The sequence below is a fragment of the Pongo abelii genome, chromosome 10, assembly GCF_028885655.2.
Source record: "Pongo abelii isolate AG06213 chromosome 10, NHGRI_mPonAbe1-v2.0_pri, whole genome shotgun sequence".
Lineage (NCBI taxonomy): Eukaryota > Metazoa > Chordata > Mammalia > Primates > Hominidae > Pongo > Pongo abelii.
In genome coordinates, this window is record NC_071995.2 from 87,970,143 (window position 1) to 87,992,429 (window position 22,287).

Consider the following 22,287-nt stretch of genomic DNA (forward strand, 5'->3'; position numbering starts at 1 on the left):
AATTCTACAATGTTAGCCTAATACTACAGCTGTTTCACTGTAAATGAGTTCCTTGATCAGTGACAATGCTGTGTGTGACACCATGGGGATGAATAAGGCAGCCTATCAACCACATATGGTAGTGCTGGCAGAAGCAACATGCACAGGAAAGGGAAGTTACTCTCCAGTATATGTAATTATTCCCATGAAGACAAATTCCTGCCCCTTCCATAATGTAGTGGTCCAATATTATCAACCTGGATGGCTGATACTTCCAAGAAATAGTGCCAAAGGTTCCGTGTTGCCTTCTGTTTTAGAAATCTGGGCACTCAGCGGTGACAGTGGCAGATCGGCTGTGATGTGAGGAAGTCCATGTTTATTTATTTCATTGCCTCTGTTCCTATTCCCATGGCCACTTTGTACATGAGACATTTACCCAAGCACAAACATGGCCAGTGTCTTAGTATGCTCAACTGCTTTAACAAAACACCATAAACTGGGTTGTTTATAAACAGCAGAAATTTATTTCTCACAATTCTGGAGGCTGGGAAGTTCAAGATCAAGGTTCTAGCAGACTCTGTGTCTGGTAAAAGCCTGTTTCCTGGTTCACAGAGGGCCACCTTCTGTGTCTTCATATGGTGGAAAGGGCTATGCAGCTCTCTGGGATTTCTTTTATAAGGGCACTAATCCCATTCATAAGGGCACTTCCCTGGGGACTTAACCTCCCAGTGGCCTCACTTCCTAATACCATTCACATTGGTGATTAGGTTTCCACATATGAGTTTTGAAGGGACACAGATATTTAGACCATAGCAGCCAGGGAAGGAGGCTCACTACAACCAAGGGATAGGTCATCTTGGCCACCTCCTCATTTAGCTTTCTGTGAGGTAGATGTCCTCTGGGGGAACACTTATATGCTACTCAAATAGCCTCAAAGACTAGCCATTTTTAGAGGTCCATTATATAACTTCCCTTTAGGTGATCTTGGCACCAACCTTCCAGGTCCCTGATAATTTGACCAACCCATTAGCCCCTGCCTGTGTATTTCAGGAAACCTCAGCTTGTCCCTTCTTTCATGTCAGTGGCCAACAAGATGTACTTCCTGAAGTTCTGTCCATGGGGAGATTTTCCCATGGCTTGCAGAGCCACCCCAGACAGATAATTCTTAAACCAGACCAGGCCACTGTCACCCTCTTTTCTCATCAAAGGATCATAGGGAATACCCAGGGAGACAAGAGGTATGGTTTGAGGGAAAGGCGGGAAGCAGTAAGAAGTCTGACTCATCTGCTTATGCAGAGAAGAGAAGTGCTGAGAATAGATCTGAGGGTGTGAGGGGATAAAGAATAACAGCTCACCCACGTCTGTGCAGTTCTTTACCCTGAAGTTTAAGTGAAATGATTCTTCATCAAGCTTCTTCTCACTTGGTTTAAGAAAACCCTTAGAGATATAACAGCATCGATATTACAAACCAATAAGGCAACAAAGCAATAGCTTAGCCCTTGACATATATTTCTGATAAGTAATGTATTTCATGGTCTTTCCTAAAAGTACATCAGGTAGGAGTAGATATATCCAATATCTATACTTAATTGATTTTTGCCAGAAAGTCTATCTTGAAGTGTGAGCTTCTGATAAATTCCTTCTACTTGTGCTTTTTTAAAACAAATTCCATTTTTATGTTGTCTTTGTCAGTGACGGGGGAAATCAGATCAATTTTTTAAAGTCAGTTTTTTATATAAGCATTACTGAAACTATTGAAATCTGAATATGGTGTTTTTAAAATAAACTGTGTTAAACTAATTTGTAATATCAGAAGTCAGGAAGGGAAGCATGAGGGGGCATCTAGGGGCTGGTAATGTTGTGTTTCCTCCTGTGGGTATTGGTTACCTGAGTTAATTTTTTTGTGTGAAATTACAACAAGCTGTGCACTTATGAAAGTTGCACTTTTCTATACATGTATTCTTCTTCAATAAAAAGAAAAAAAATGAAAGATGCTCCATATAATGATGACCTTTTGGCAAAAATTTCCATGAAATAGAAACTAGATGAAAAAATTTTATGAAATGCTGCATAATTACTGGATTCTTCTGGCTAAACAGCCCATCAAAAACACTTATTAAAGACCTAAGAATGCAATGACTTGCATTAGATATAGCTGATAGGCCAGTGGGAAGGACAACATATCACAGATTAATCAAATCTTCACAAAACGAAAACACTGAACACTTACTGTGTGTCAGACACTAGTCTATATGCTTGAGATTCCATGAGAAAGTAAAGCATTCCATGTCCTTGTGGAACTGATGCCTAGTGAGGGGAGACAGCCAGCCAATTAACAATAAACAATGAATAAATTACATGATATGTTAGATTGATAAGGGATGCTTAAGAAAAAGAGCAGAGTGAGTAACCATTGTGGGGAAGCTTGCAGTTTTAAATAGGCTGTTCAGATCGGTATCACCAAGAGGGTGGTATTTATGCAAAGGTATAAAGGAGAAGATATTGTCCATATGTGTAGCTGGGGAAGAGAATCCAGGCAGAGGGAATAGTGAGGCAGGAGAGAACCTGACTAGTTCAAGGCAAAAAGGCCAGTGTGATTAAGACAAAGAGAAAAAAGAAAAGAAGTTGATGTGAGGCCCGGGAATCAATGTGGGGAAGGAGAATTCCAGGCTGCTGCAAGATTTCCATTTTCACTTTCAATGAAATGGGGCACCATTGCAGGAATTGGGCCAGAGAGTGGCATAAGCTGACAAATTTTGAAAGTATCTTGCAGCTGTTTTGAGTAGAGGCTGAAGAGGAGAAATAATCCAGGTGAAAAAATGATAGTAGCTTGCACTAGACTGATAGCAGTGGACATGTAAATAATGGTCAGAGTTTGAGTATATCTTGAACATTGACCCAACAGGATTTGTTGAAGGACTGGATATGAGATTTGAGGAAAGAGAAAAGTTACATTTGATTTTGAGGTCTTGATCCTGAACAAGGATGAAGCTGTCATTGACTCAGCTTCAGATCAGGGAGACTGTGGGCAGAGGAGGATTGGAGAGGAAGATTAGAAATTCAGTGTTGGGCACATTAGGTTTGAAATGTGTATCAGACAGTCTAATAGAGAGGACAAGTAGGGAGTTAAGTAGAAGAGTTTAGAGTTTAGGATGAATGTATGAATACAAATGTAAATTTCACATTAATAGCCATAGAGATTATAAGACTAGATAATATAACACAGAAAAGAGTATATAATAGAGACAAGAACCAAAGACCAAAGCCTGGAGCACTACAAGAGAAGCATGCAATAATATAGAAAGAAAGAACAGCCAGTTCCATCCCAGAGTATTTCAAGTCTGCAACAGGACTAGTTGACTTAACACCACTTGCCACTGTAATAATTACTTCCCAGGAAAATAAGTCCAAGGATATTTTTCCAGTTTCTATGCCAAGCCATGATAATGATTAATTGCACAGTACCTGGCACATGGTAAGAGCTTCCTAATTATTACAAATTATTGAATGAATTATTTCAGGGCTCTGGGAATAAGCCAAAATCTCTTGAGACTTGAGCCTTTATTAGAGAGACCTGATTATGAGACACATTTAGGGTCTTTTCCTTTTGGGCCCTCCAGGAATATTGAGGACCAGATGTATCAAGGTGATCCAACCTGAAACTGAACTGGAAGCCAGCAGGCTGCTCCATGCAAATCATCTGTGTTTCCTTTCTAATCAATTCTGTTTTTTTTTTTTTTTTTTTTTTTCCTTGAACATCTATCCTTCTGCCTCAGAGCCTTTGGACTTGCTGTTCTGTTAGTCTGGATCATCTCCCCCTTTGAACAGCTCATTGTCTCTCTTTACTGAAGTTTCAGTTTAAATTCACCTCTTCAGAGAAGCCTAGGACTACTGTTGATCACTAGTGATCATTGTTTGGCCTCAGCCTACACTAGTCTCTACCACTTATCTTTCTCTTTATACCACTTACTACTGCCTACCATGGTATTATATTTATTTGGTTGGTTGGTTATCCTCTGATTCTCCCACTAAAAGGCAGTCTCCCTGAGACAGGGATTTATTTTGTTCTTCTTCCATCCGCAATATATAGATCTAGAACAAAGCCTCGCCACTAGCAGGAAACTTGATAAATGTTGGTTTATGAATGAATCCACTCTCTCAGATCTGGTCCAGATACCACTTAGTTAAAAATTATATGGATTTCCCACCATGTGGAAGGATTATTATTCAGCATAAGTAAAAGTGAAGAACACGTGATCCCAAACCCACAAAAGCCTGCAATCTGGTTGCTCTAAGTTAGACTGTTAGGCTGATAGCAGTTTACTTCCCATAATTCTATTTCCTGCCAGGCTCCTAAGAGGAGAGACAATGCTTTGGGTGAAGAACAACCCTCATTTTAGCAGAGGTTCCATGGTGTTTTCCATGAGAGTCATCTCTGGGCAAACAATGTAAGCTTCAAAGTAAATTTAATTTCTCATCTGGGATGAATAACTTGTAATTTTGTCTTATAAACTGTACCCAGCAATCCTTTTCTCACCCCTAGCCCTTAAAGATTGGAGGAAATGGTGTTTCTGACTACACCAGTAACAGGATGGGAGCTTATTTTAAAGACACTTGCAGGAAAGGCTTTGGAGAAAAACTAGCTTATCGGGAGACTCCTAATTCAGGATCTTATATCCTTGATTAAACTCTGACTTTTACAATTTCCCAAAGCACACACACACACACACACACCAGAATTAACTGATTCAGAATGAAACCAGCTAACACAGTGGTGCATTGTATAGAGGTTGATCTCTATTGTGACCTGACTCCATGGACAACATGGAAATATAAGAACCAAAACTAGGTATTTGTGTGACCAAAAGGTAAGGAAATTAAGAATACCTAAGGCTATTAAAGGAAAAAAAATAAGAAGGTAAGCAATAAGAAAAGCTTTCAGAGTTTCACAGCTCTGTCCTCTGTTAGGAGGTAAAAGTTTTATTTCTGTCTCAAGCGTAGGCTTAGGCAAACCCAAGTCTTGCTCTTTGTGGTGGGCTTATGAGCAGGGTGAATGGAAAAAGGGAAATTCCTGGCAAGCTCTGGCTTGGAGATGGTACAAAAAAACCTCAGTAAGTATAGTGTATTTCCTTCTTTCCTGAATCCATACTAACTTGCCCAGTAAAACTTTCTTTAGTCCTTTACTGATTCCAAGACTTATTTTAATTTTTGCCTTTCAATTCTTATTTCCTTTCCCACAGATGGTACTGGGTAAAACAGAAGCCTGTAAAAGTAAAGCTTAAAAGACGTTCTTTCCTTTTTTTGGCTTTAAAATGTTTCACATGACTACATGATAGTCCCACCTCATCCACCCACACTTACATTTTTCCTCTTCCTAGCATTAATAGGTCTAAACATGCAGTTAGGCAGGAAATTTAGAATAAGAAACTTTATTATTTTCTTGCCTCTTAGAGGAGTTTTCAAAAAATATTGGAGGGGTTCTGATTCCAGGTACAATGGAGTAAGTGTACTCACACCACCCTGTTCCTCCCACTGAATGCGGCTAAAAAACCTGGGCAGAATAAGTGGAGCATCTGAGGACTCTGAAAAGTAAATAATAGCAGGCAGATTGGAGATGAAGACCAAAATGGTGAGTGTGTCATTTTTTCCCCTCCAGTTTCCTTTGAAATGAACACAAGACTGCCTGAAACCCAACATAGATACTAAGACACAGAGAGAGCTCAGGAGGGATCCTCCGATTATGGCTCATAGAGTGGGAAAGGAATGCCTAGCACTAGGAGATAAAAACAATTATTTTAATTTTTTCCCCTTTTCCCCAGTCTTTTATTTATGTTAGCCCCTACTAATTACTGCAGTGGTAGCAATAACAGGAGCACACGGGAGTCAAAACTGAGAAAGAGGAACATACCTCTCCAGTTGGAGGAGCTGTGGCCCAGAGAGGGTGAGGCAAACTCCTGTGGCTTTTTCTACCTCCGTGTTCCCTCATCACTTAATCTGAGATGTAGGGAGAGTTTCAGAAAGTGCACAACAGAGTAACGCTACCAGAAACCCAGATTTCTGACCAGAGAACAAGGTGAGAGCCCCAGGACACCAAGGGGTACTAAGGAGATCACAGAGAGAAAGGGGTTCAGGATTATAGCCCTTAAAATTGTTTATGAGCTCTTGGGCTCACCTTTGATTTGGAAAGGCACAGATCTGATGCTACCCAACATAGGCCTAAAGAACTGAACCAAAAGACTGTCCACTGCCCAGGTCTTTGGCTTGAGACTGGGGAGGCACATACATGAGACAGATTTGAGCAGGACTACAAAGTCTTTAAAAAACAGACTGGCATTGGAATCTTAACCCACAAATGGCTGGTCAGAACTTATGAGCTGAACCCATTGTGTCAATTACCTGCTAAAACAAAAATATAAACATTCTTTGTAGGAGTTAAACAAGACCCCACATCTTATAACATGTCATTCAAAACGTCTAGAATACAATCCACAAGTGTGCAGCATGCAAAGAACCAGGAAGATCATAACTCACTTAGGAACTAGCTGACAAAGATTTGCTAGCAGAGTTATTGTAAAAATGCTCCACCAAGTAAGGAAATAAACTCTTATATAGGTAGAATAACAGAATGCCTCAGCAAAGAAATAGAAGATTTAAAGAAGAACTGTCTGAAATGTTAGAACTGAAAAATATAACTTAAAGAAACTCACTGGATAGGCTCCATAGCAGAAAAAATTAACGAAGAAAAAAGTGTACTTGGAGATAGATCAATAGAAATTATTGAATTTGCATAATGGAGAGAGGCTGAGTGCGGCGGCTCACGCCTGTAATCCCAGCACTTTTAGAGGCTGAGGTGGGTGGATTATGAGGTCAGGAGTTTGAGACCAGCCTGGCCAACATGGTAAAACCCCGTTTCTACTAAAAATACAAAAATTAGCCAGGCATGGTGGCACACACCTGTAATCATAGCTATCTCGGGAGGCTGAGGCAGGAGAATTGCTTGAACTTGGGAGGCAGAAGTTGCAGTGAGCCAAGATCATGCCATTGCACTCCAGCTCTGGGCAACAGAGCAAGACTCCATCTTGGAAAACAAAAACAAAAACAAAAAACACCACTCTCATATAAAGAAAAACCAGGATAATTCACTGATAGCAGTTGTATCTTAAAAGAACTAAAAGGGGTTCTTCAGACAGAAGTGAAATGATCCGAGAAGGAAACTTGTGATGCAGAAGGAAGAGCAACAGACATGGCAAGTATATTGGAAAATAGGTTATTCTTCTTTTATGAATATTTTAACATACGCTTGATGGTTGAAAAATTATAACATTGCCTGGTAGAGTTTTCAATGTATATAAATATAATAAATAAGACAACTACAACACAAAGCAGGGAGGGAAAATAAATCTGCATGGTGGTAAGATTTCTATAGTCCATGTAGTAAAATATGGATTCTAAGTAAATTTTGAAAAGTTAAGTATATGCATTGAAACTGTAAGACTTAACTAAAGCAGTGCTTAGAGGAAATTTACAGTTTCAAATCAATCATCAAAATTTTCAATTCAAGAAATTAGAGAAAAGAAGATTAAAATAATCCCAAAGCAATCAGAAGGAAAAAATAAATAAATATAAGAGCACAGTCCATGAAACCAAAACCAGAAAAACGATAGAAAAGTCAATGAAACCAATAGCTGGTTCTTTAAAGTATGTATATTTAAAGAACCAGAATACATACACATATTTTAAAGAACCAGAATGGGCCAGGCATGGTGGCTCATGCCTGTAATCCCAATACTTTGGGAGGCCGAGGCAGGCGGATCACCTGAGGTCAGAGATTTGAGAGCAGCCTGACCAACATGGAGAAACCCCGTCTCTACTAAAAATACAAAATTAGCCAGGCGTGGTGGCACATGCCTGTAGTCCCAGCTACTCGGGAGGCTGAGGCAGGAGAAACACTTGAACCCAGGAGGTGGAGGTTGCGGTGAGCCGAGATTGTGCCATTGCACTGTAGCCTGGGCAACAAGAGTGAAACTGTCTCACAGAAAAAAAAGAACCAGAATGATAGAGTTAAAAAAAGTAAATACATGCAGTTTAAATACATACAAAAAATACATGTAAATACATACCAAAAAAGTAAATACATACCATTATACAGATTGAAAAAAAAGACACCAATTACCACTATCAGGTATGACAGGGGATATCACTAGACTCCACAGACACGAAAAGGATAAGAGAATGCTATGAACAACTGTACACATATAAATTTGGCAACTTAGAAAAACTATACCAATTCATAAAAAACCATAAAACTACCACCACTTACCCAAGGTGAAATAGATAACCTAAAAAGCCTTATAACTATTAAAGGAATTAATTCCTAGTTAATAACCTTCAAAAAAAGGAAATTTCCAGGTGTAGACTGTTTCACTGGTAAATACTACGAAACATGTAAAGAAGAAATAATAACAATTCTACAAAATCTCCTCAGAAAACAGAAGAGGAAGAAATACTACCTAATTCATTTTAGGGGCCGGCATTACCTGATATAACAACTAAAGACAGTATAAGAAAACTACAAACCAATATTGCTCATGACAACAGATGAAAAATCCTCAATATATTCAAATCCAACAATAGATAAAAAGAATAATAAACCACATCAAATGGAATTTATATTGTGAATGCATGATCTAATGTTAAATATCAGTCAATGCAATTCACCGTATTAACAGTATAAAGAATAAAAAAAAAAACTCAAGTGGATCACAGATACAAATAGAAAACGTACACCTGTAAAACTTTTAGAAGAAAACAGGATAAAAATTTTCATGACTTTGGGTTAAGGAAAGAGTTTTTAGTCATGACAACAAAAGCACAATCCATAAAGGAAGAAACTGACATGTTGGATTTCACCAGAATTAAAAACTTTTGCACTGCAAAAGACATTGTTAAGAGTGTGAAAATAAAAGCTACAGATGGAATAAAATATATGCAAATCGCATTTCCAACAAAGGACTTTTATCCAGAATATATAAAGAATTCTTAAATCTTAACAAGAAAACAATCCAGTTTTTAAATGGATAAAGTATTCAATAGACACTTTACCAAAGAGGATGTATAGATGGTAAATAAATCCATGAAAAAATGTCCAACAGCACTAGCCATTAGGAAAATGCAAATTAAAGCCATAATTACACACCTATTACTAAGGCTAAAATAAAATTTTAAAAAAAACTGAAATACCAAGTGGTAGCAAGAATGCTGAGCCACTGGAACTCTCAAACTTTTCTGGTGAGAATGTAAAATAATACAGGTACTCTGGAAAAAAGTTTGTCAACTTTTAAATGAAGTTCAACATATGTCCACCACCATATCCAGCAATCTTACCCCTTCGGTATTTAGCATAGAGAAATAAATAAGTTTACAAAATAACCCCTTATAGAGAAACGTTTATATAGTAGCTCTATTAATAATTACCACAAACAAAACAACCCAAATTCCTTCAACTGGTGAATAAATTTAGTACATGTAAATAATGAAATATAATTCAACAATATAAAGAAACCACCTACTGAATCATGCAACAACTTGGGTGAATCTCAAAGGCATCAAGCTGAGTGTACTAGTCTATTCTCATGCTGCTAATAAAGACATACCTGAGACTGGGTAATTTATAAAGGAAAGAGATTTAATTGACTTACACTTCCACATGGCTAGGGAGGCCTCACAATCATGGCAGAAGGCAAATGAGGAGCAAAGTCACATCTTACACGGTTACAGGCAAGAGAACTTGTGCAGGGGAACACCCACTTATCAAACCATCAGATCTCATGAGACTTATTCACAACCATGAGAACAGTATGGGGGAATCCACCCCCATGATTCAATTATCTCCACCTGGCCCTGCCCTTGGCATGTGGGGATTACTACAATTCAAGGTGAGATTTGGGTAGGGACACAGCCAAACCATATCACTGAGTGAAAGGAGCCAGTCTCAAAAGGTTACATACTACATGATTCCATTTATATGAAATTTTCTAAAAGACAAAACCATAGTGATAGACAACAGATCAATGATTTGTGATCTGTTAGGAATTAGGGGTAGGAGAGGAATGGAATGACAAAGGGATCATGAGGGGGCTTTCTGGAGTGATTGAACTGTTCTGCATCTTGATTGTGATGGAAGTTACATGAATTTTTACACGTGTCAAAATTTATAGGACTGGGCCAGGTGTGGTAGCTCATGCCCGTAATCCCAGCACTTTGGGAGGCTGATGGAAGAGGATTGTTTGAGGCCAGGGGTTCAAGACAAGCCTGGGCTACATAGCAAGACCACATGTCTACTGGCAATAAAAAATTAGCTAGTGTGGTGGCACACAGGTTGAGGAAGGAGGATTGCTTGAGACTAAGAGGTCATGGCTAGAGTGAGCTATGATTGCACTGCTGCACTCTAGCCCAGGTAACAGAGTAAGACCCTGTTCTGCACAACATCCCCACAACGCCACAAAATTATAGAAATAAACATACAGATAAGGTCAATTTTGCGTATGTTAATTTTTTTTTTTTTTTTTTTTTTTTTTAGAGTTGGAGTCTCATTCTGTCACTGGGCTGGAATGCAGTGGCAATATGTCAGCTCACTGCAACCTCTGCCTCCTGGGTTCAAGCAATTCTCCTGTCTCAGCCTTCCGAGTAGCTGAGATTACAGATGCATGCCACCAGGCCTGGCTAATTCTGATATTTTTAGTAGAGGTAGGTTTTCACCATGTTGGCCAGGCTGGTCTCGAACTCCTGACCTCAGGTGATTCACCCACCTTGGCCTCCCAAAGTTCTGGGATTACAAGTGTGAGCCACCACGCCTAGCCTGTTAATTTTTTAAAATAAGACTAGAAAAACTAAAAGATTGCATAGATACTATATATAAAACAGGCAAAAAAAGCATTGTTTTATTCAGTTTTTCTCTTACATTTATCTCAGGTAGAAAACAGTTTAGGCAATGTCCTTTCAGATTTAATAATCTACAAGTTTGTTCATTCCCAACTCCCATGAAAGCAGCCATGAAATTTGAGTCATCCAGTGTAGATGTGGATCAGATTGCTAAGGAAGAGGACAGGCTATCAGAAAGTTAATGACTTGGCCAGATGCCATCATTTAAAGGAACAAAGAGGACATTCAAACCTTAATGGAAGTATTCAGTCCATGAGAAAAGAAGACATGCTTTCGTTTTAATCAGCTTTTCCTGCATTATGTTCCATGAGTTTGGTAGGCCAGCAAATTACCAACTTCAGGTTCTTAAGCTCACAGGAAAGAGAAACCATTACTTTTCCATGTTTTTCAGAACAGAACTCTCTGTACACAACAGAATTGGGACTCCAAGACCAAAGTAAGACTACAAGTCTGCGGATTTATTTATTTATTTATTTATTTATTTATTTATTTATTTATGGCTAGGTTGAGGCTTCCTCAAAACTTACCTGCCTTGAGCACAGTTGTTCCCAGCTCTTAGCACATAATAGATGCTTATTTTGAGCTTATCGGATTGAATTGAATATTAGGAGGTGGCTTTGACTTGCGGGGATTATTTTTAGGATCCATAGTTCCAGACTGGGTTAGCAGTTGTAGTAAAAACAAGAGGAAGATACCTGAGTAGAAAAAAAGAGGGTCTTGGTGAGATGCTTTTCATGGTTAGAACATGGTATCCCAGATCAGAAAAGAGAGAGGCATCAATTGGAATCCCATCAATGTAAGTCAGGAAAATTGGCCTTGACTTCAGACTGGGGACTGGCTTTCCAGCACTCACAGAGGAGATGGCCACAGGGATAGCAGAAGCAGGTGTAGACTGGTGAGCCACCACGAGGAGCAGACGGAGGTACCCTTTGAAAATATCAGAGTTGGCCAGGTGCAGTGGCTCACGCTTATAATCCCAGCACTTTGGGAGGTCAAGGCGGGAGGATCACTTGAGGCCAGAAGTTTGAGACCAGTCTGGCCAACATGGCAAAACCCCATCTCTACTAAAAATATAAAGATTAGCTGGGCGTGGTGACCCATGCCTGTAATCCCAGCTACTCAAGAGGCTGAGGCATGAGAATAGCTTGAACCCAGGAGGCGGAGTTTGCAGTGAGCTGACCACGCTCCAGCCTGGGTGACAGAGCAAGACTCTGTCTCAAAAGAAAAAAAAAAATGCAAAAGAAAATATCAGAGTGACCTGGGAACTTGCTTTAGCTTGGCTTGGTCAGGTTTCCATGTTACCTCAGAAAAAGCAGGGGTATTGTAAGAATACACATGCATTTCTTTTGGAAACTGCTCAGGAACCGAAGCAACACCAGCTTAGACCAACACTGCCACACTTTGCTATTTGCTGCATTTTCTTCTCTCTACTCACCAGCCTCTACTGCCTATATATTTGCTCCTGTTAACACTGCTAAGAGGCAGATCTCTTAGCATTTTCTAGTTCCAGTGGGTTGCAGAATCTTACTGAACCATTGTAATACGTCACTGCCTAACCAATGGAACGGTTGCCCTTGGGGTTCATCATGACTGTAGCTGGGATCACAAGGAACAAACCCGACCACAACAGATGAGGGGATAGGGATAGGGAAGTTCCCTTCACAAGGGGTGTGAGGGGCAGGAGCTGATATTTCAAGGAAGAATTCCTCTAGACTTGGGGGCTAAGGCTGATGTACTTCGTGATACCCTTCTTATTCATTTGTATTACACTGGAGTTGAAGGGAGTGGTAAGGGCAGTGGCTTTCTTTAATCTAGAAAGACATACTCACAGAGAATTACTACAGAACATAGCTTGTGTTGTTGGCTGGGCACTCATAGGTCCCACAGAGAGATGGCATGTTGCTTTCTTGGCATTTAAGGTGCCCTGGCATCTAAGGTGCTGCATATATCTTTTGGAAAGACAGCGTGTGTTGGCTAAGAGCATGAGTTTAGGCTGCTTGAGTTTCAATTTCAGCATGGCCACTTGCTTTGTGATTCTGGTTTTTTCTTTTTTTTGAAACAGGATCTCCCTCAGTTACCCAGGCTGGAATACAGTGGCAACATAATCATTCACTGTAGCCTCAGAGCCTTGACCTCCCTGGCTCAAACGATCCTCCCACCTCAGCCTCCCAAGTAGCAGGGACTATAGGCATGTGCCACCATGCCCAGCTAATTTTTTTTTTAATTGTCAGTAGAGATGGTTAGTAGAGATGCTGTCTCATTACGTTATGCAGGCGGGTCTCTAACTGAGCTCAAGCGATCTTTCTGCCTCAGTTTCCTAAAGTCCTGGGATTACAAGCACAAGCCACTATGCCTGGCCTGCTCTGTGATTTTTGAATCAACAGCTTCACCCTCTGAACTTCCGTTTTCTTAGTTATAAATTGGAGACAATTATCTTTTTGTTGTTTAAAACAGAATTCCTATCATGTTGCTCTACTACCTAAAATCCTGCATGGCTTCTCATTGCTCAGAATAAAATCCCATTGAAACCTCCACTTTGAATGATTACCTGAATTGCCCTCTCACCCTTTATTTTCATTTATTCATTTATTGATTTAACAATTATTTATGTGTATGTTCTAGACCAGCCACTGATGATAGATCATTGAACCAAGCTAAGTTACTGCCACCTTACTTGCCAGAAAATTATGCAATAAATACATAGACAAATTAAAATGTACTACAATGTTAGGTGCCATGGTTCACTCATGATAATATCAAGCAGATTGAGGTAGAGAGAGCTACTTTAGGTGGGGTGGCCAGGGAGGCGTCCCTATAGAAGTGACATTTGAGGGGCATCTGCAGGAGGTAAGGGGGTGAGTGAGCCGTGTCACTATGAGAAACAGTGTTCCTGGCAAGAGAGCAGATCAAAGGCCCAGCAGCAGAGGTATGGCTGGCATGTTGCCGTACTTACCCGACCAAACATCTGATGGTACAACCTGCCATTGTCATCCCTACACCTGATCGCCTGATCAGCCCAATGCTATTGGAGGAACACATGCCACCAGGCCGACTGTGACACTGTAGTCTATTGTTTCATCTCCCAATTGGGTTCTCAGAATACCTTCTATTGTTCTTAGCTCCCTCTCTCACTTGCTTGGGAGTTGTTCCAAACATTCACACCTCACTTAAGCCAAAAATAAGAACAACAAAAGCCACAACTTTTGCTCACATTTTCTATGGTTCAGGCAATATGCTAAGTTGTTTTTCCCATACATTTATCTTATTTAACCTTTACCTCAAAAGTATACGTTAAGTACTGTTATTTTATAGATGAGAAAACTGAAACTTAGAGAGGTGAAGCAACTTGACTGTAGATCCCACCAGTGACTGGTGGAGCTGAGGGTCACACCAGAGCAGGGGCTGTGCCAACCTAATCCGAATCCCAACCCCATCCCCATAGGCAAACTGTCTCACGTCATCCCCTACTCTCCTTGCTCAGAAAACCTGTCAGCATGAAAGCCTTTAGATTGCTTACATAGTTACCAAATTTAATCAACTCTGAGACTATTGATTTTAAGAAGCACCATTATTTCATGTAACACCAAGAAGTAAATGCTGCAGTTACACTATAAAACAATGCTAAGACCATTTCTATAAAACAGATGTTTCAAAGTGAAAATAAACTCTGTTCAACAATTGATGGATTTTAAATACAGTACCTCCATAGCTATCAAAGCCTTTTCCTTCCTGTGTCAAAAGGTAGGATGTCCCTCCTCAAGACTAAAATCCTCTTCCTATGTTCTTTATTCTTTCTTTTCCTTGACCTGCTTTTCCTTGATTTTTTTCTTTCTCTCCATTTGTTTTCAACTCTACTTTCCTAAGAATGAAAACGTCTTCAGGTCTCTTATCCTGAAAATCATGTGATTGACTCATCCTACATCTCCTGTAGCAATTATTCCATTTTAAGTTTTCCCTTGTTATTCCTTCTTTCTTTCTGTCTGATATTTATCTTGAGAACTATAAAGGATTTTACAAAGATAGCCTTGGTCCTAATTATATTAGATATTTTGGTCCCAATTATAAAGCCTAACATTTGTTTACAGCATCTTGGTTGTGGGCATATGTTGTATTTGTTTCTTCCCAGGAAACCTTTCATTGGAGAACAGTCTTCCCCCACACCATCCCATAGAAATACTGTTCACTGTATATGGTTCAGGAGGACTGACTCTCTCAATTCCTTTCTCCAGGAGTGGACACATGATCCAGGACTGGCCAGAATTCTACATCAAGGTGAGTTTTTGCTGCCTCATGGAAACGAGGCCAATCAAAATCCTGCCCTGAATTTTTCTCTAGGAGCTCTTGGGAAAGATGTACAGTCATGTGCTGTATAACCACACTTGAGTCAATGATAGAGTGCATGTATGGGACAGTGGTCCCATATCTGATTATATCATCATATTTTTACTATACCTTTTCTATGTGTAGATATGTTTAGACACACAAATACCACTGTGTTACAGCCGCCTACCATATTCAGCACAGTAACATGCTGTACAAGTTTGCAGCGCAAGAGCAATAGCCTATACTATATACACATCTATGATGTTTGCATGACAACGAAATCACCTACTGATGCATTTCTCAGAATGTGTCCCCATCATTAAGTGATGCATGACTGTATTCTTTCTACAAAGATTGCACTGCTGGTGGCCATCTTGTTGATCATGTGGAATAGCCTACGAGATAGTGGTGTGGATCTCTATTGTCATTACCTAGATCCAAAGACACCTAAGCCAGGATACTCCTAGACTTTTCAGGCACATAAGCTAATAAATTCCCTTTTGCTTTTGCTGTTTGATTGTTGTCCTTGTCACCTGCAATCAAGAGTGCTAATACAGCCTTATAGTTTTCAAAGAGCTTTCAAGTGCATTATTTTACATGAGCTTGTGGTTTTAGAGGACAAGGTATGTGTCTGTCTTGCTCATGACTAAATTTCTGGGACTAAGCACAGTGCTAGGCATATGAGAGTTACTAAAAAATGTTTGTTGAATGAAGTGGGCCACATAGGTCTTATTACTTACACTTGTTTCAAAAAGCCAGATACTGAAATCAGAGAGGTAGTTAGGTGGTAGAGCTGGGTGATCATGGACTAGGTGAAGAGGATATGGTGAAAGCCTAAACTGGGAGGAGGCATCATAAATAGGATGCATTTGAATTACCATATGGGGATCATATTCATTTTAGTCTTTTTTCTAGAGTTCTGCAGCAGCTCTTAACTATCTCTCCCATCAACTTTTGCTCCTCTACAATTCACTATCCACTCAGTGGCCAGAAAAAGGTGTCACATCAGATCTTATTACTTTTTTTTTTTTTTTTAAAGACAGGGTCTCACTCTGTCACCCAGGATGTAGTGCAGTGGCATGATCATGGTTCACTGTAGCCTAGACCTCCCAGGCTCAAGCAATCCTCCCGCCTTACCTCCTGAGTAGCTGGGTCTACAGACACATGCCACCGCACCCAGCTAATTTTTATTTTTATTTTTAGAAATGGGGTTTCACCATGTTTCCCAGGCTGCCTTCTTTAAAAAAATTTTTTTTTTAATTCTATGAGTGCATGTCCCCAAGCTCAGCTAATTTTTACATTTTTGAAGAGACAGGGTCTCACTATGTTGCCTAGACTTGTCTGGAACTCCTGGGCTCAAGTAATCCTCCTGCCTCAGCCTCCCAAAGTATTGGGATTACAGGTGTGAACTACCGCTCCTAACCAGATCCTGTTACTCTTTTGCTTTAAACACTCCAGTGGTTTCCCTCTACTTTCAGGAATAAAAGCTCAAATTCTCAACATATCCTACAAGGTCCTTATAATCATGCTGGCTCCTGCTTATGCCTTAGCTTCATTTCCTCCTGCCCTTCACTGTATTCTCTCTGCTCCAGCCACAATAGCCTTCTTTCCATTCTAGAAAAATACAGTTCTCCCTCAACTCAAGGCCTTTGCCTAAACCACACCTCCTCCTCCACTCTTCATTTAGTTGTTTCTTCCTAAACATTGAGTTCTCAGCCCCCATCATTTCCTCCAGAGTCTTTTCTGAGTCTTCTTTCCCTACTCTCATTTTATTTTAGTTTTGAGATGGAGTCTCGCACTGAAGTGCAGTGACATGATCTCGGCTCACTGTAATCTCTGCCTCCCAGGTTCAAGCAATTCTCCCGCCTCAGTCTCCTGAGTAGCTGGAATTACAGGCACCCAACACCACGCTCGACTAATTTTTGTAGTTTTAGTAGAGACAGGGTTTCACCATGTTGAACAGCTGGTCTCAAACTCCGGAACTCAAGTGATCCTCCTGCCTCAGTCTTCCAAATTGCTGGGATTACAGGCGTGAGCCACTGCACCTGGCCCCTACTCTCATTTTAGATCAGACCCCTTTCTATCTACCCCATCCCTGTACTTTGATTGCACAGCACCTGGTGACCATCAATTTACCATGATTCCTGACCATAGACTCTCCCAGAGACCATCAAAATATGCTGTTGATCAAGTAAAACTTATAAATGTTTCAGAAGGGAGAAGTCAGGAGCTGATATCTGTAGAGTTTTGAGGCCTAGACTCAAGTAGTTTAAGGAAATCTGATTGAAACTGGGCAAAGTATTTTATATAATAATTTAGAAATGGTGAAGAGAGTGAGGTAAGAGTTGAGACAAATCTTGATAAATAGTTGTTTGATGAGCGAGCAGTTTGCAAGTTAAGTTATTTATTGTACTGAGAAATTGGCTGTTTGAGCAGCTAAAGTTCAGATAAATTGATTTTTAGGAGTTCCTAACACAAACAATAAACATATTTACTGGTATATAGCCTTGCCTCCCTGGGCAAAAAATTACTGGAACAAATAGTGAAGTCATGTTAATATAAATGGTCTTAGTTCTTATTCCTGAGTTAAGGTATGTGGGTGCAGACTGTCTCAGTCCTCATGATGTAGCTGTGTTTATGTCACCATTTCCCCAGCAGCACTTGTAGCAATTGCAACTTTTCATTTGATTAATGTCCATTTCTGCCAGTGGACTGTGTGCTCTGTGAGGGAAGGAGTAACATCTGTTTTGCTCCTCATTTTATTCTTTATACTGGGCACAGCACCTGGTACTAATATTTGTTGAATGAATGAGATCATGAACAATAGCCTGGTTGGGAGGATGGGAGGAGGAATCAGAGAATACTCTGCCTTCAGTCCTGTGTTAGAGCAGTTCCTGTAATGCCAAGGTGAGCACTGGGAGAACGTGTTTAGAAGAGAGAGGTGAGAAGTTCCACTTTGGGGGAGCTGAGTTTCATTTTCAACAGGAAACATACATCTGGAATTCACGAAAGAGAAAATTGAGGGGAACAGATGCAAAATTTATAAATTTTATTTATTTAGAATGGCTTTTAAAAAGCAAAGCACTGTGGAGCTGTCAGATGGTTATCATGTTCTGTTAGTCTGCTAGGGCTGCCATAAAATACCACACACTGGGTGGCTTAAACCATAAAAATTTATTTTCTCTGGGGACTGGAAGTCCAAGATCAAAGTGCTGGAAAATTCAGTTTCTGGTGAGGGCTCTCTTCTTGGTTTGCAGACAGTTGCCTTCTTGCTATGTTCTTATATGTCCTTTCCTCAACATGCACATGGAGAGAGAAAAGAACTGTCTGGTGTCATTTCCTCTTCTTATAAGGACACCAGTCCTATTGGATTAGGGTCCCACCCTTATAATCTCATTTAACCTTATCTCCATAAAGGTCCTATCCCCAAATACAGTCACATTGGGGGTTAGGGCTTCAACGTATGCATTTGAAAAGGACATAATTCAGTTCATAAGACATTGCTATGAATATAACTTTGTCATAGAAAAATCCTCCAAAAAAACCCAAGCAGATTGATAGACCTTCTTAGTTTGGCTAGGGCAAGGCTTATTAAATGTACTATGTTGTAAAGATGATAATAAATACATACATAGCACTTTCTTGGCTAATCACTCTCCTAAGTGCTTTGCCTCTATTAACTCATTAAATCTCATAATGACTCTATGAGTGAAGTGCTATAATCATATCCATTTACAGATAAGGGACATGAAGACTGAACAAAAACTGCTTGCAATCACATGAAACAGGACTGGCTACATTAACATACCTTTAGTATTCTGGGAAATTCTTGTCCAAGGAGAAAAAGTTGCAAAATATTTGTTTTAAGAACATTCTGAAAATTCGTTTATCTGAACAACAGACTGTTCAACTGGCCAACCCAGATTGCTTATCAAAGAGCTGTTAACTCAAGAATCCCTTCAAAACCTATGCCTTGCTGGGTTTACCAATCCTAAATTATTAAATCATCAACTTGGCCTGGTCAAAGTCAAGTCCCCACATGGAAAAATCCCACCCTAAACCAGACTCCCTAAACTTTATAAATATCTACCTTTGAAGTCCTTCTTCTGAGATACAACTGAGTCTGTCAAGGCAGTGCTCTCCCTTAATGCAATAAGCAATAAACTTGGCTTTGATTGACCAACAGGTTATTTTTCTGGTCTTTTCAGGGAATGACCAGTTAACAGAAATAAGAGATTAATGCCTTATGCCCAGTGCTTGGCTATGTGTTCACTAATTTTGTGCAAAAAGGTAATAAGGCCTGAATTTACTATCCAAATAGACAGGCACCCCTACTTGGGTGAAGAAAGTTAAGTTTTAGGAAAATTAAAGGCAGAATTCTCTGTGTCTGTTATAGACTCAGCATAGCACTGAGCTGAATTGCATATGAGCCTAGGTTAAAGACAGAAGCAGGGTATTTAGTTGAGTATAGCCAAAAACATCATCAAAACTGGCCAGGTGAGACTGAAGATTAGAGTGGGGAAGCTTCCTGGGACTGTCAGGTACAGAGAAAAAGCACTGGGTTTATTTGCAAGTGACACCTGCACCAAAAAATAAATAAAATTAAAAAAATTTTTTTTTTTTTTTGAGATGGAGTTTCACTCTGTCACCCAGGCTGGAGTGCAATGGCCCGATCTCAGCTCACCTCAACCTCTGCTTCCTGGGTTCAAGTGATTCTCCGGCCTCAGTCTCCTGAGTAGCTGGGATTACAGGCATGCGCCACCATGCTAATTTTTGTGTTTTTAGTAGAGACAGGGTTTTTCCATGTTAGTCAGGCTGGTCTTGAACTTCTGACCTCAGGTGATCCACCTGCCTTGGCCTCCCAAAGTGCTGGGATTACAGGCGTGAGCCATTGCACCCGGACTAAAATTTTTTTAAAGTACTGATTTTGGATTCAGAAATGTGTTCATGTTCACCATTTACCAGTGATTTTACTGTGGGCAATTAACTTCCCCAAACCTCAGTAGCTCACTTGTAAAATGGAAATAATGTCAGTACCTACATCATAGAGTTAATATGACGACCAAATGGGACAGTATATGCCAAGAGCTTGTCATGGTGTAATTGGTGGTATTAACTGTTATTATTATAATTCACTGCAGGATTGTAGGGCTTGGGAAGAGGAAAGATATGATCAGTGATATACTTGAAGGGGATTGAATAATTCAAAACTAAGAGAAATGTATTCGAAGCTGGGAATTCAGGATATGGCTTTTCTGTAGTAGTTTGGCATTTTTCCACAAAGATTAGTTATCAAGGCCACAGGGGCTGTTTCCCTAGCTAAATTCTCTCCCTTTGGATGTTAAAGTGTTATTTACCTGTCATGAAGGCTGCCTAGGCAGAGTTTAGAACTGTAGAAGAAGCTTGACCTTAAAAGGTCAAGAATTTAGAACTCAACAGAGATGAAATCTGTCAGTGAAACAACTAAGTGTTTTTGTGGGGATGTGTGGGAGGTGGGAACTGTTTTTTTAAAGATGCTATCAGTGGTGATGCAAAAGAATATGAGCTAATGAGCCCAAGGCTGTTCCTTCTCAAACCTGCTTATTCACCAACCAAGCAAGTCCTGCCCAGAAGTAGGGAGAGAAAGAGGTGACGTTAAGTGAGCTCAGTGCTTACTGTGTGCCTTGCCAGTTTTATGTCTGGCCTCCAAAGACAAAGGGAAGAGAAAGAGAAAGGAGGGAAGCTACTCTTCTCATTATTTGTAGAACTACAAACCCAATATTTATTGTGTGCTTACCATGTGCCTCTAGGTACTATGCTTTGCACACATTACCTTGTTTAATCCTTCTCACAAACCTTTCCAGGTATTTTTATCCTCATCATTGAACTCCTCATTGATTTCCTCTTGTCTTCTTATTAAGTACTCACAACTTTGTGAAAGAACTCTGGTGTCAAGAAGAATTCAATAATTTGTAAGCAGACAGGAGAAATGTGACGTGGTGTTTGACTGAGTATGGCAGCAAAGAAGAGTATAGAGAATCAACAACAAAAGTTTAAAGAGCAACAGAATGGAAAGATGGCAGGTCGAACAAGGAAAAGGGCTCACAACCTCTATTTTAATGGTGTGGGCCTCAGTAGTAACCACATATCCATGGGAGGGCCTCTGAATATAAAGACAAAGGTCTTGATGGTGATCTTGTGATTATGAGACTGGAAAAGTTGGATCATTTTCTGTTTCTAATGTTACATTTGGAAAATTGAGCAGTTTTCTAGATCCCCAGAGAATCCTTAGAATAAGGTCAAAAGTTGTAAAATGAAATACTGTATATATACTATTAGTCACCTTCATTGTTATTTTATGTGATTTGATTTTTAAGTTAACACGGTCTCAAGATGCCATCCATATGAGTTTTAATAGCTTTCATTTAGTCTTATCTCTTTATAAGAGATGCAAGAGTGATTCATTTTCGTACTAGTTAATAGCAACTATTTCTCAGAAGTAGTCAAAATATAAATAAAAGTTCTTCAAAAGTAACCCAGGAGCAACAGCTGAACAGTGCCAGAGTTGTGAGGTAAACATCAATCATTTCACAAATGTTCTGACTTGTTGAGCAGTGTTCATTTCCAGGTTTCAAACTTAAAGTATCTATTAAGCAATCTTAAAAGAAAGAACACCACCTTAGGAAAAAAGAGATTTGCCAAACTCTTCATACTTCCTTCAATAACTGCTTAGCAAACACTCTTGAGTGTCTTCTATGGGCAATGGTCTGTGTAAGTCTCCATAGGGATACAGAGATGAATGAACATGAACTTGGACAAAAATTATTATACAACACAAAGTAGGAAAACGGTGCACAAAGCATAAAGAAATTAGTGGAGGGAGAGATTGTTTGATGGAAGGTCTTAGGGAGTACGTGGGATTTGAATTTGGGTCTTGGGTGGTTACGTAAGTAAGGTAGGGCAGTAGGGTGGGGGGCAAAAAGTGGGAGGTTACAGTAAATAGAATGGTCAATAGCCTATTTTGGCTGAAGTAAGGGTTAAGGCTATTGGAGCCTGATGATAGAT

The 22,287-nt window shown here is 39.8% G+C and overlaps 1 long non-coding RNA gene across 4 annotated transcripts in view; it reads left to right on the top strand.

Annotated features, from left to right (window-relative positions):
- LOC103892101 (uncharacterized) overlaps positions 1-22,287 on the top strand; it is a 71,348-nt gene that overhangs the window by 20,935 nt on the left and 28,126 nt on the right. For 3 of the 4 annotated variants that reach the window (XR_008512027.2, XR_008512028.2, XR_008512030.2), the window contains exons 5-6: positions 5,470-5,608; positions 15,150-15,192. This is a non-coding gene — a long non-coding RNA (uncharacterized LOC103892101). Of the gene's footprint in view, positions 1-5,469; positions 5,609-11,311; positions 11,357-15,149; positions 15,193-22,287 lie in introns of all 4 variants that reach the window. The other variant, XR_010135809.1, reaches the window with a different exon arrangement.